Below are 13649 nucleotides of genomic sequence, written 5' to 3'. Positions count from 1 at the left end.
GCTCCTGCCAGGGAGCAGGGCCAGGGCGGGCGCTTCCTCTGGGTACATCCACACCGCAGCAGGGAGCGAGCCTCACAGCCCGGGGGCACAGACTTGCGCTAGCAGAGCTTGCGCTGGCGTGCTAAAAATAGCCGCATTGATGGCGCAGCTCCAGCCTTCGAGAGCCCAAGCTCCGGCCCAAGCCGCAACATCTACACAGCTCCTTTTAGCATGAGTCTGTGGACCCTCTCTGGGGCACTTGCTCCCAGACGTGGTGTAGACGCACCCAGTACGTCCACCGTCCTTTGCTCGTCCTAAGGCATGCGAGCTCGGGACTCCCACCTAATCATTTTGCCCCTATAGATTTCAAAGCACTTCACAGAGTTCAGTATCATTACCCCATTTTATAGGTGGGGAAACTGAGGCACGGAGGCTCCAGGTCACATGTGGCCAAGTCAGGAATAGAATATACCTTTCCTGCTTTCCTCTCTACCCACTGGGCTAACATTGATTCCCCCCCCCTTCCCCCCCTTGTGCTCTGCTCCCAGCAGCACTAGGGAACAAAGGGACTAGATGAAGGACTCAAATTCCCTTATTTTGCAACTGTTGCTCCACATCAGCTTAGAGAAAGAGGACAGCGTCTCTATATAAAGCCCTTCGAATTCATCCTCATGGGGCAGGAGCGCTCTCCTGGGCACTGACGTTCTCATTTGCCTCACACCACGACAGCGTCTTTCTGGCAAATCCACTTGAATTCGGCGCTGCAGGTTTCCGAGTTGATCCGGTTCCCCTTTAACACCCCACAGTTGTTGGAGGCAACAGGGCCTGAGACCCGGAACCTGCAGAGCGAAGGAGAAAGGTGGTGATAGATGGATTAGAGAGACCCTCCTCTCGCAGTGATGGGCTGCTGGGATGGGGGGGCCTTGATGACAGTGTAACCCAGGGCTGAGTGCCTCTACTAATCTCATGGGATGGTTCCTTATCTCAAGTGGTAGCAGCTCTTGCTTTTTTAGCTCCAGAGGTCCCCAGTTCAGTCCCCAGGCTGTCAGCCATCACAGCAAAACCTCCCAGGACATGAACTGAGCTAGGGTGTCTCGGCATCCGTCTTCCCCCATTCTGATAACCACTCCCCATTATTCAGGCCCCACAAGTCTCCGGGGAGATCCTGGCCCCCCTTGAAGTCACTGGGAGCTTTGCCAGGATCATTCCACCTCTGCTCTCTTCTTGTGGCCGATTCCTCTCTCGCTCACTGCCGATTTAACACCACCAACGCCCAGATCCACAAAGGTATTTCGGCTCCTAACTCCCATTGAATTCAATGAAAGTTTGAGCTCCTTTCGTTGATCATTATAAAGCTTCTCTAGCCAATAGTGTTAGTTTATTGCTCATTTCTTGTATGGTTATTATCAACTAGCAGGTTACGCCGTATATAATCATTGTATGCTCAATAGAGTTAAGTGGTAGGATAATAGAAGTATAAGAATGATTAGTAGTTGGAAGGGGTAATTATGTATTCGGTATCTAAGTAACGAGGTCTGAAACACAAGGCTGCAGGCTGAGGCCGGCAAGATTTTAGCTTAGCTGTTGGAGCTAAGAAATACTGATATAAGCAAGTGACCAAAGAATAACCTGATGCCCTAAGATTATGGGAAAAGAGGTACCAAGTGGTGATATTGTGAAAATCTAGCCAGAAGATTAATTTTAAATCATAAAAATGCTGTAAAGGCGCATCTGTTTCCAACATGTGCCTTCATCACAGGACACGGGTTGTGTATTAATGCTAATGAGAATAAAGAGAACCTACACGACCTATAGAAATCGGGGTACTGTAAGTTTCTAGGTGACATCAGACCAATAAGGAAAAAGAGGGTTGACACTACATGCATGGACATGTGCAGAATGTAGGTATAGACCGAATCACATTGTAAAGAGGATGCCCAGAGTGGGGAAACTGAGCTCCCTATGGGAAAGTCCAGCAGGAACCATCTCTCTATTGATGGGCAATCCATGCGAGACCCATCAGACCCTAACACTACCGTTAAGGTTGTGCGTATATTTGTAACTTGTGCATATGTCTGTGTGGGATTTCTATATGCAGGGGTATTCATAACCTTAATAAAACTTGTAAAACAGATAGACTTTGTACTGGTAAATGTCTGTGTGGTCACTACCCTTAGTCTTTGTTCATTCCTAGAGACTCTAAATCTGCAGCGAGAAGCAGAGCTTACTCCATTAAGCTTGAAACTGTAGGGACATCGGAACGCACAGTGGTGTAACACCACATTACAAAACTCACTTGAAATAAAATAAAAGGCTACACTGCTCTCTCTTCAGCTAAACAAAGAGAAGGGGAAGAGGTGACTTGATACCTACATGGGGAACAAATGTAATAACGGGCTCTTCAATCTAGCAGAGGAAGGTCTAACACAACCCAGTGGCTTGAAGTTGAAGCGAGACAAATTTAAACTGGAAATAAGGCATAAATTTGTTAACAGTGAGGGTAATTAACCACTGGTAGAATAACCCAAGGTTCTTGGTGGATTCTCCATCTCTGACCATTTTTACATTGAGTGGATGTGTTTCTAAAATATCTGCTCTGAGGTTTATTTTGGGGGCAGTTCTGAGGCCTGTGTTTATATAGCAGGTCAGATTATATGATCACACTGGTCCCTTCTGGCCTTGGAATCTATGAAGATGGGGAAACTGAGGCCCAATGGGATGAAGAGATTCCTAATCCTCTCCTTGTTTTATTATCAGAACATGCTGTCCCCCAGAGCTGGGACTAGAACCCAGATGGTCTAATCCAAGGCCCTGGAATCAGAAGGAGCCAAAGGAGAAACAAAGGCCTGATTTATAGCCTAGTTGCAGAGCAGATGGTTGCATTAAGAACATTTGAATCGCAGCGATGACCAAGTCGCCCATGAACCCTGAGCCACTGCTGGGATGCTAGAAGAGATTCCTGTCCAAACATGCACAGCCCTGCACTTCAGCTCTTTGGAATCTGAGCCCAAATGTGCAAAGCTTCAGAATGAGCAAATCATAGAACCATAGGACTGGAAGGGACCTCGAGAGGTCATCTAGTCCAGTCCCCTGCACTCATGGCAGGACTAAGTATCATCTAGACCATCCCTGACAGGTGTTTGTCTGACCTGCTCTTAAAAACCTCCAATGACAAAGTCTCCACAACCTCCCTAGGCAATTTATTCCAGTGCTTAACCACCCTGACAGTTAGGAAGTTTTTCATAATGTCCAACCAAAACGTCACTTGCTGACATTTAAGCCCATTGCTTCTTGTCCTATCCTCAGAGGTAAAGGAGAACAATTGTTCTCCCACCTCCTTGTAACAATATTTTATATACTTGAAAACTGTTATGTCCCCTCTCACTCTTCTCTTCTCCAGACTAAACAAACCCAATATTTTCAATACTCCCTCATAGGTCATGTTTTCTAGACCTTTAATGATGCCCTTCTCTAGACTGTCTCCAATTTGTCCACATCTTTCCTGAAATGTGGCACCCAGAACTCGACACAATACTCCAGTTGAGGCCTAATCAGCGTGGAGTCAAGCGGAAGAATTACTTCTCATGTGTTGCTTTCAACAATCCGCTAATACATCCCAGAAGGATGTTCTCTTTTTTTGAAACAGTGTTACACTGTTGACTCATATTTAGCTTGTGATCCACCATGATCCCCCAGATCCCTTTCCGCAGTTGTCCTTCCTAGGCAGTCATTTCCCATTTCGTGTGTGTGCAACTGATTGTTCCTTCTTAACAAATCTACAAATGCAGAGGAAAAATGTATCTTAGTCACAGTGAATTCTCAGGCAACACTCACAGTGTTTGATTTAAAGGGGAGCCGTCCACCCAGGTCCAGTTCCTGGTGTGGGACGTGTTGTTCAGGCTGATGCAGACGTTGTTTGCACAATCGGTGATAGTGTTTATGAAATCCTGGGGAGTGTAAGGCAAGCATCTGGGTGACTCTCACACGGTCTTAAACCCCCTACATATAGAGACACACAGTCCCCTCCCATTTCACCAGGAGATCTCTCAGAGACTCAAAACATGCAAGGAAAATGGATTCTGTCCCAATGGGGCCAGCACACTGCATGACACCCTCTCACTGGAGAGTTTCAGTGGTACTGAAGAATAGACCCGTTTCCCTGAGAGTTGCTGAGTGGTAAAGGAGTAAAAAATTAGTGGCACTACATTGATTCACGCCAGCTGGGGAACTGGCCTTGTGTATTTCACTTTACCATCTCCTCTTGGTCCTGGATCACGCATTTGTGAATTCCTCAATTCACAGCCTTTCCAGCTCTCGTTCCAGAATCCCAGTAGCACTTTTCCCGGTGAGCCCACCAGTCCTTGGGGCAGAGTTTGCACCTGGCGCCCCCTGGAAGAAGAAACAGAGATGTCTGTGAACTCACATAAAGCCAATATAATTTTTTTTCAGACAGTCAAAAGCCCTAGCCCTCAGTGGGTGCTAGGGGCCAGATTCCCAGATGGTGTAGGTCAGCATGGAGCACATCAATTTACACCAGCTCAGGATCTGACCCTAGAGCAACCCGGGTCAAAAATTTCCATCTGATTTTGACATGGTGGGGGAAAAGTTTATTTTCCCCCTCTTTTCTCAACTCAGAAAGAGCTGAAGGGATTTCACTCAAACTCCCTTCACCCACCGACCCTGTATGATATAATAAATTTTGGTCACAGACCAAGCAAAGGAAGTTTGATCCTGGAAGGTGAATATCTGAGCATTTGCAAACAGGCAGACTCAGATGAAAATTCCCTGGTTCTAATTACAGCACTGGGTGCTCTGTATGGAGAACTACCTCATATAACCACTAGAGGTCACTGCTGCCATTAACACAGGTGAACACTGCACTGGTAGGTCTGGGTATGTTGCAGGTCTCTGCTGAATATAGCATATTAGTGTGTATTATTATTGCATTGGTTAGTTGTATTGCAGTAGCCTGTGCTGGGCACTAAACAAACTGTCACTAGAAGACAGTCCCCACCCCAAAGGGTATTATTGTTATCTGCATTGAGTAACACCTAAAGGCCACGCTGCCTTTACCTAGGAGATAGGTGAGCTGGACTGCTACTCAAGAGATCTGGGGTCTTTCCTGGTTCTGCCACTGAGCTTCTGGGTGACCTTGGGCAAGTCACTTCCCCTCTGGTTCCTAGGTTGCAAACTCTGCCAGGCTGGGACTGTCTCTCCTAGTGTGTCTATGCAGCACCTGGCACAACGGGTCCCTGATCTCAGCAGGGCCAGGGATTGTCTGGGCCTCTGTGTGCTACTATAATGGACATAGTGACAGACAGTCTCCACCCCAAAAGCTCAGTCTAAATAGAGAAAACATCCAAAGGAAGGATCATTATCCCTATTGTACAGATGGGGAAACTGAGACCCGAGAGATGCAGTGATTTGCCCAGGCTCGGACAGGGAGTCTAGGACAGAGCCAGGTGTTTTACCCAGGTCTCTTGTGTCCCATTCCGGCATGTGAGCAGTGAGCTTTTCCAGCAGATGTTGAATGTCCATAGTCATTCCACCTCCCCCCGGCTCCCAAGAGTCCCCAGCTCGGGTGTTTCCCAGACTCCGAGCCCGGCATTGAAATCAGTTCAGAGACAGGCTGAGCTGAGGTTACCTGCTGGGCCGTTCCTGGCTGGGTCACACAGACTCTGCTTGAGACGAGACACGAAGGCCGCCTGCCAAACGTCGAATTCTGCGCTGCAACTGGCCTGTCCGGCCTGGAAACCTTCCAAACAGCATCAGTGCAGAGGGAGGTTAGGACACGGCACGTAAGGAAGCTCTAAGGACTAGGTCACGTTCCATAGCACAGAGGGCAGGGAAGAGAGAAGAGGAGTGAATTTGGACCCGGTTCCCCATTGTCCTGCACCTTGTGGTGTCATTCACGCTAGTGCAGAATGCCACCATCTGCTCTGGTAGCAGAGCTAGTAAATACAATCCTATTGTCTGTGCTTTTTTTTTTTTTAATTATTTTTTTCAATTAAATACCAAAAAAAAATCTAGTTTTTTACGTCTGTCTCCCTTCCCCCTTCTTTTTTCCCTCCTCTGTTTTCCCATTTTGCCATGAAAAAGGGCTGATGGAAGGAAAAAAAGGGGAAGAAAATGGGAAAAATATTTTCAAATTTTTAGTTAAAACCCCCTCAGAAAATTTAAAAAATGTTTAGCGAAAGTCTTTGTCAAAAATGAAAATTATATTCAATTTAAAAAAAAAAATTGGACCAAAAAAAGCTAGCTGCTGTATTTAGGAGCATTCTGCACTTGTTTTCCCACTGGGGTCAATGGCTGCTAGGCAACAGGAAATCAGACCCATTGAGCTGGGCTGGATAACACAGTGGAAACCGGGCCCCATTAATGCTCCCCACTGGAGAAGATGAACCACAGGTAACGGGAGAGTCTAAGAAAATTGCCATTGCAGGCAAAAGGCCTGATTCTCATTTACCCCGTTCCTGCACTTGCAATAGGCACTGAGGTAAAAGGGTTACAGACATAAGAGCTGCCTTATTGGGTCAGACCAATGACCCATCTAGCCCAGTATCCTGTCTCTGATAGTGGAGGACAGGTGGGGTCCCAGAGAACAAAAATAGCTCCTATCTTCAAAAAGGGGAACAAAGAGGACCTGGAGAATTATAGACCACTCAGACTAACTTCGATACCAGAACAAATGATTAAACAATCAGTTTGTAAAGACCGACAGGACAATAGGGTTATAAGGAATAGCCACTGTGGATTTGTAAAGAATAAATCGTGGCAAACCAACCTAATTTCCTTCTTTGACAGGGCTACTGGCCTAGTGGATCTAGGGGGGAAAGCAGTGGACATGATATATCTTGATTTTAGAAGGCTTTTGACAAAGTTCCACATGACAGTCTCATAAGCAAACTGGGGAAATGGGGTCTACATGAAATATACTTGTAAGGTGGGTGCAAAAGCAGTTGATATGCCGTACTCAAAGAGAAGTCATCAGTAGGTGATTTCAAAATGGGAGCCTGCATCTAGTGGTGCCCAACAGGTGTTGCAGCGCTGCAGAAGTGGAGGCCCTGAAAGTGAGCCTCGGAGCAGCAGGGATCCAGCATGGGAACTGAGAACCCAAGGTGCCCTAGGGACTGTAGTTCCTTGGCCAGTTCCCTGCCTATAGAGCCAGTCCTGGAGCAGGGAAGGAACTACATTTCCCAGCATTCCCTTGGCAGCTATCAACAGGAAAGGGAGGGGGAAGCGGATATTATGCTATACAAAGCATACAGGATCTTTTCAGGGGGAAAAGGCAAATACGCCGCATTTATTGAAAATACAACAGTTAGCATATGCTTTTCAGTCACACACACACACACACACACACACACACACACACACACACACACACACACACACACACACACACACACACACACACACACACACACACACACACACACGTCCTGCCAGTTGATGTTTATAGTTACCAGTCTGTTGTAGCTTGAGTCAATCTAATGGCCAGTTAGATGGAGCACGAGTGAGGAGCTGGGCTCTGTCGGTCGCGATCCGATGCTCCGAGGCTTTGCAGGACTGAACCCAGAGTTCCATGGCAAAACACCCCAGCTTGATAGTTGTAAATTCCCATTTGAGTCCATGCATTTTGCAATGTCATCCTGTAATCATTAGTCCTTAAGTGGTGTTAATCTTGGGGTTTTCTGCTGTTATCATTTGATGGTTATTGTCGGGCTTCCCATCGTTATCTCCTATTTGTTGTCTCACCTTCGGGGGTGCCTGCCTCACCTCTGAGGTCGTCAATGCTGCTAACATGTTTGGCATCCGATACAATGGATGTTTTCTGATTGTCTCCTGGTCTCTCCAAGTCTCTCACTTTTTCTTGACCATCTGGAGATTTGTGATGGCTTTCACACCTTATCTTTTCCTGATGCATCCATTCCTCATTCACACAAACAATCTCTTACAGAAACCTTCAAAGGTATACAGACAGCAGTATTTTATATTCAGCAGAATACATTGTAAATCAAGCCTTGCTAAATCTATAACTAAAACAATTTACATTGGGGCTTCAGGCCTTCAACATTTCTCTAATCTATTTATCATAGACACAATACAAAATCCTGTCTCTTACTAACTAAACTTTATAACAGGTCCTAATTGTAATGCATATTGGAAACAGGATCCCAGTCTCAGATGGTCATTCCTTCTATTACTCAAAAAGGGTGGCTGGCAGAATGAAATCAAAGTTTACATCAATTCTTATAGTACAATTAGTACAATTATAAAATCCTGCTCCTACATATCCCCCTTTTGACCCCTCAAGAACAATTCTTGTGTGGATCAAATCTTATATAATTGTTTCATAGCTACATATTGAGAAGCAATTTGAGCTTGTGGTTGCAATTTAACAAACATTCTTTTTATCCAACAACACAGATATTATTCCAATTAGGCAAATTCAGGATAATACCAACACAAATAACAATGGATGAAGCATAATTGACAATATACCTTTAGAAGTGGGAGACCAACCTGTAAAATCATTATACCAATGGTAAGCTGTTATCTGTCTTTCTGCAGTGGCAATTCTTAACATGTTTCCGGTTTGCATGTATAATATGAATGGTTTGGTTTTTCACATTGGTAACTTTCTGCCATTCAATGCCAAGATTGATAGAGAACTCAGCTAAATCAGTGCTTACAGTAAGCTGAGATTTCTTTGGTTGTGGCAAATAGTAAATGTGATTATTGGTAAACACAGTACTTACATTACATTTACATTTGTCTATTGGAAGGCTGCTAACGCTTCCATCCTTCCAAAACACTTCTTCCCAAGAATTAACACATACACATTGTCCATTATATAGTACTTTGGTCTCATTATTCAATTCATCCCACATACACAATCCTAGTGAAATGTCTTTACTACAGGGCTCTGGAGCAACAGGCAAGGACAAGCACACCCACTTTTGAGGAGTCCACTCGGTACAACCTCTGGTGTCCAATAGCTTCCCTCCCTCCCCAGCCCACTGGCTCGAGTTCCGGAGTAGCCAGAAGGATCCCCTGTGCAATATGGGGAGTGGGCTAACTTTCCATATCTTTGCTTCCAGAGCCTGTTGGTGTGCGATTTTAACAACAATTTCCCCAATTAAAAGGTCTGACCTTTCTATGCTAGAAACATACTGCATCCATTCATACTGATAAGTATTAGTCATCTTTTTCTTTGCTTTAGCAAGTGTACCAAAACCTTAGTGTTTTCTGATATTACCCAAAACATTTTGTGTTCCAAAGTGGACAAAGCAAGTATCTGCATTTCAGTACATCCCGTAACTATAGCAGTATATGGTTTTTCACTTCCATTTGTTTCTGTATTAGACTGTCCTGTAGCTGGGACAGAGAGCTTCATTTATTCTTGTGGCACCTTAGAGACTAACAAATTTATTAGAGCATAAGCTTTCGTGGACTACAGCCCACTTCTTCGGATGCATATAGAATGGAACATATATTGAGGAGATATATATACACACATACAGAGAGCATAAACAGGTGGGAGTTGTCTTACCAACTCTGAGAGGCCAATTAATTAAGAGAAAAAAACTTTTGAAGTGATAATCAAGATAGCCCGGTACAGACAGTTTGATAAGAAGTGTGAGACTACTTACAAGGGGAGATAGAATCAATGTTTGTAATGGCTCAGCCATTCCCAGTCCTTATTCAAACTGGAGTTGATTGTGTCTAGTTTGCATATCAATTCTAGCTCAGCAGTCTCTCGTTGGAGTCTGTTTTTGAAGTTTTTTTCTCTTAATTAATTGGCCTCTCAGAGTTGGTATTTCAATCAGATCGTTTCTTTTTGCCTGGCTTATTTACAGACATTCCTTTGGAAAAGGGCCCATTTCTCCTTCAGAATGGCTGCAAAGAAACCAAGAATTCTCTTTCTAGAACACTTTTCCTTTTTAACATTTTCACAAAGTTTAACTGCTTAATTCCCTCCAGCCTCTGCAGAGTTAACTTTTCACCCTCTTTCCTTAAATCACTTGCTCATCTCCCAAAAGACACCTTAATCAACTCAGATTTCACCATTCCAAGTATTGTTTCAGGGATCTGATTTCCCCATGTCTGCACTTACTCCTTTTCTTACTTCTGCTTGTCTGGGCCTGATCCTGCTTTCCTTGCAGAACCGTCCCTTTCCCTGGGCACAGGCTTTGTTCCATTACCAATTTAGCAAGGAGGGTGGGCTCCTCAACTAGACCCCACCCCTCCTGGTTTCTTTCCTTAAGCATTTCTTTTAGAATTGTGAAATCATCACAATATCACTCACAAAAAATACTACACTGCCCAAACTCCTATATCCTTCAAAGTTTGGTTTAACAGAGCAAGATTTGTTTACAAATCTCTTGAACAAGGTATCATCTTTGGATTGCTTCCTTTTAAATATTTCTTACACAGGTGCTACCACTCTTTGCCCACACTCCTATATCCTTCAGAGTTGGGTCTCACATAGAAAATACCACCTGAACATATTTCTTACTCCTGTTGCTCGAGCCAGTGCCGGAGCTTCCAACTTAACCCTCTCTGGGCCAGAGGGAGAGACACTAAGCCTCCCTCTGTATCACTCGGCCTACTACCACTGAGAGTTCATACACCAAATATAAAAATCCTTCCCAGGATCAGAGCGAGGAACGCTAAGTTCTCTTCTCAAGCTCAGCCTTGCTACGGCTGAGGATGTATGCACCTAGGATTTTTCGGCTTGGAGCGAGGATCTAAGTCCTCCTCCTATTACCCGACCTTACTACGACCGGGGGTATACCCACCTCCAATTATTTCCTCCCAGCAGTCCGGGGTGGAGAGAGGGATGCTAAACTTCTCCCCTTTTTCTCAGCCCTGCTACGACCAAGGGTGTGAATACCTTTTAATCATAAAGGGACAATAGGATCACATGGAGGCTGCTCCAGGGGACGATTGCGGGGCAGAGGAGATAATAGGGCAAGAGGCAGGCTGTACCCAGAGATACCCAGAGTGCAAGTACCTGATATGGGGAAACAATCGGACGATCTGAGTAGACTTGGGTCCAACATGCGCAGAATAATACGGAAAGTGCTAATTCAGATGGGAGAAGACAGAGAAAAATGGGACCCGGCACCCATCGCTGACATTGTAAAAGAGGTTCTTAGATTACAAGCCCAACAGCGAAAAGACGTATCCGGAGTAGTGGTTCCAAACACTCCTCCTCCTCCTCCCCCTCCAATGGAGGAAAACCAGGAATACTTTAGGGAAGCCCGCTGGATGCAGAATCTCCACCTGATATAGGAGCTCAGCAGTGGAGATTCATAGGAAAACTGACCTGGGATCCAGGTGAAAGACCCCACATTTACGTTCAGCAGGGAAATCAAGCTCCTATCCTAGCTTTAAATTGACACTGGAGCTGCGGTCTCACTAATTAAAGTGACCCCTCAAAAAGGAATCAAGGGGCAGGCGGTGACCTTACAATCATTTCAAGGAAAGCCTAGTACCGGGCAAGAATGGATTCAAGTTCCATTTATGGTACAAGGCCTCCCCTTCTCAGTATCATGTTTCAATACATCAGGGGGCCTGATGCAAACAAAATACATGACCAATTAAGTGATTCTAGGCACGGATTGGCTGTTTAAAAATAACATTATAATTGATTTACCCCGAGACATTTTATGGAGATTAGAGAACCTCCCCCCATACTTGCCAACTGAAAATCATTGCAGTATTGTGGCCAGAGGGAGAAATAAAATTATCGCAGCTCTCACGGCTGAACAGAGGGAGGAATGGCATTTGAAATTCCCCACAGTCTGGGACAAGAAAAAAACAAATGGTGGGAAAATAAATGCCTGTGTTAAGATTGTAGGTGAATTAGTAGCACCCCAAAAACAATATAGATACCCCAGGGAAGCCAAAGAACAGCTGGTCCAAATCATTGAGGACCTCGAGGAACAGCGGGTTGTCAGAAAAACTAATTCCATTTTCAATTCCCCTGTGTGGCCAGTCAGGAAAGCCGATGGGCAATCTTGGCGTTTAACCATTGATTACAGAAGAGTCAATCAATAAAGGGAGTGTGCCCATGGCCCCCATTGTGGCAGACATGACACAAGTCATACAAAAGGTTCAAGCCACCTCCAGGTATTTCTCAGTGATAGACTTGGCCAACTATTTCTTTGCAATACCCTTGCACCCGGATTCACAGGACCGGTTCGCTTTCACCATAAGGGACCAGCAATACCCGTTCCGACGCTTACCACAAGGATTCCAGCATTCTCCAGCCACCGCACACCATCATGTGGTAAATACGCTTGACAGATTAAGCTCGCAGGATCGGCCATTCGTATTTTCCAATGTGAACAATATCTTGATTTTCAGGGACTCCGAGACGCAGTTGCAGAGACTCACGGGAGATGTCCTTGCTTTAATCCAAGACACCGGATTTAAGGTAAGCCTGGAAAAAGCACAACTTGTGCAGCCCCAGGTTGTTTACTTAGGCATTGTTATCGGCCAGGAGGGAAGGCAAGTAAATCAAAGGAAAGTAAGGGCACTAGTTAAGTTACCAGCACCTACTGATAAACACTCCCTACGAGTTTTGTTGGGAGGATTCAATTTTTTGCGGCCTCACATTTACAAGTATGCTGAGATTACACTCCCCTTATGGAAATTGCTAAAGAAAAAGGTACAATGGGAGTGGGGCTCCGAGCAAGATGCTGCCCTAAAAACTTTAAAACAGAAAGCCTTAACGGCTCCCGCCCTGCGTTTTCTGTAACGAGTCTAAACCATTTGTCTTCCGGCTAGCAGCAAATGAAGTAGCAATGGCGACAACACTATTACAGGAAAATAAGGAGCAGAAATTAGTACCTGTGGCGTACGAATCCAAGAAACTACAGGGAGCAGAGCTGAATTTTGATGCGTGTGAGCGAGAATGCTTGGCAGCTGTATGGGCGGTCCAATCTTTCAAGCCACTCACCGGCAGTGCCCCAAACACCATTCAAAGCACTCACACACCTCTGAAGTACATTCTGTCTGGGAAATTAATAGAAGGCAGGGTATCGAACACTCCGATGGCCCAGTGGACTCTGACCCTAGTAAACAGGGGAGTCACTGCGGAGACAGTATCCAAACCCAATATGCTGACCCAAGCCCTCATCAAAAGGGGGACCGGGCACGAATGTCCAAAAGTTACACTAAACCAGAGGAATACACAATCACAAGCACCCCCCTTTAAGGAATTAGAAAGAGTAGGCCAGGAAAAGCACATTTGGTTTACCGATGGCAGCTCCATGGTGGTGCATGGCAAGAAATGAATCAAGTATGCAGCCATAAACCTAGAGGAGGAAGTAGATCACGGCTCTGCACAGCATGCCAAACTACACGCAGAATACCAGGTTTTAAAACAGCATGAAAAGGAAAACTGCTCCAAGACTGTGTACATCTATGCGGACAGCAATTCTTGGGTAAATGGGGTACAGTACTGGATGTTGGATTGGCAAAGGAATGATCTGAAGGCTGCCGATGGAAAGGACATAGCGTATGTAAATGAATGGAAATAGATTTATGCTTGGGTTACTGCCCACCCGAATCAGCTAAAAATTAGGCATGTAAAGGTACATGGGAAAGTCTCAGCAGCCGAAACCGTATGGAATAACTGCCGATGCCATAGCCAG

The 13649-nt window shown here is 45.2% G+C and overlaps 1 pseudogene; it reads right to left on the bottom strand.

Annotated features, from left to right (window-relative positions):
* Positions 1 to 515: 515 nt before the first annotated feature.
* On the bottom strand, positions 516 to 5888 carry LOC128847401 (killer cell lectin-like receptor subfamily F member 1; annotated as a pseudogene).
* Between the last annotated feature and the right edge of the window lie 7761 nt (positions 5889 to 13649).

The sequence above is a fragment of the Malaclemys terrapin genome, chromosome 13 (genome assembly GCF_027887155.1).
Source record: "Malaclemys terrapin pileata isolate rMalTer1 chromosome 13, rMalTer1.hap1, whole genome shotgun sequence".
Taxonomy (NCBI): domain Eukaryota; kingdom Metazoa; phylum Chordata; order Testudines; family Emydidae; genus Malaclemys; species Malaclemys terrapin.
The sequence above is the reverse complement of the archived record's forward strand: the minus strand, read 5'-3'. Positions and strand labels throughout refer to the sequence as shown.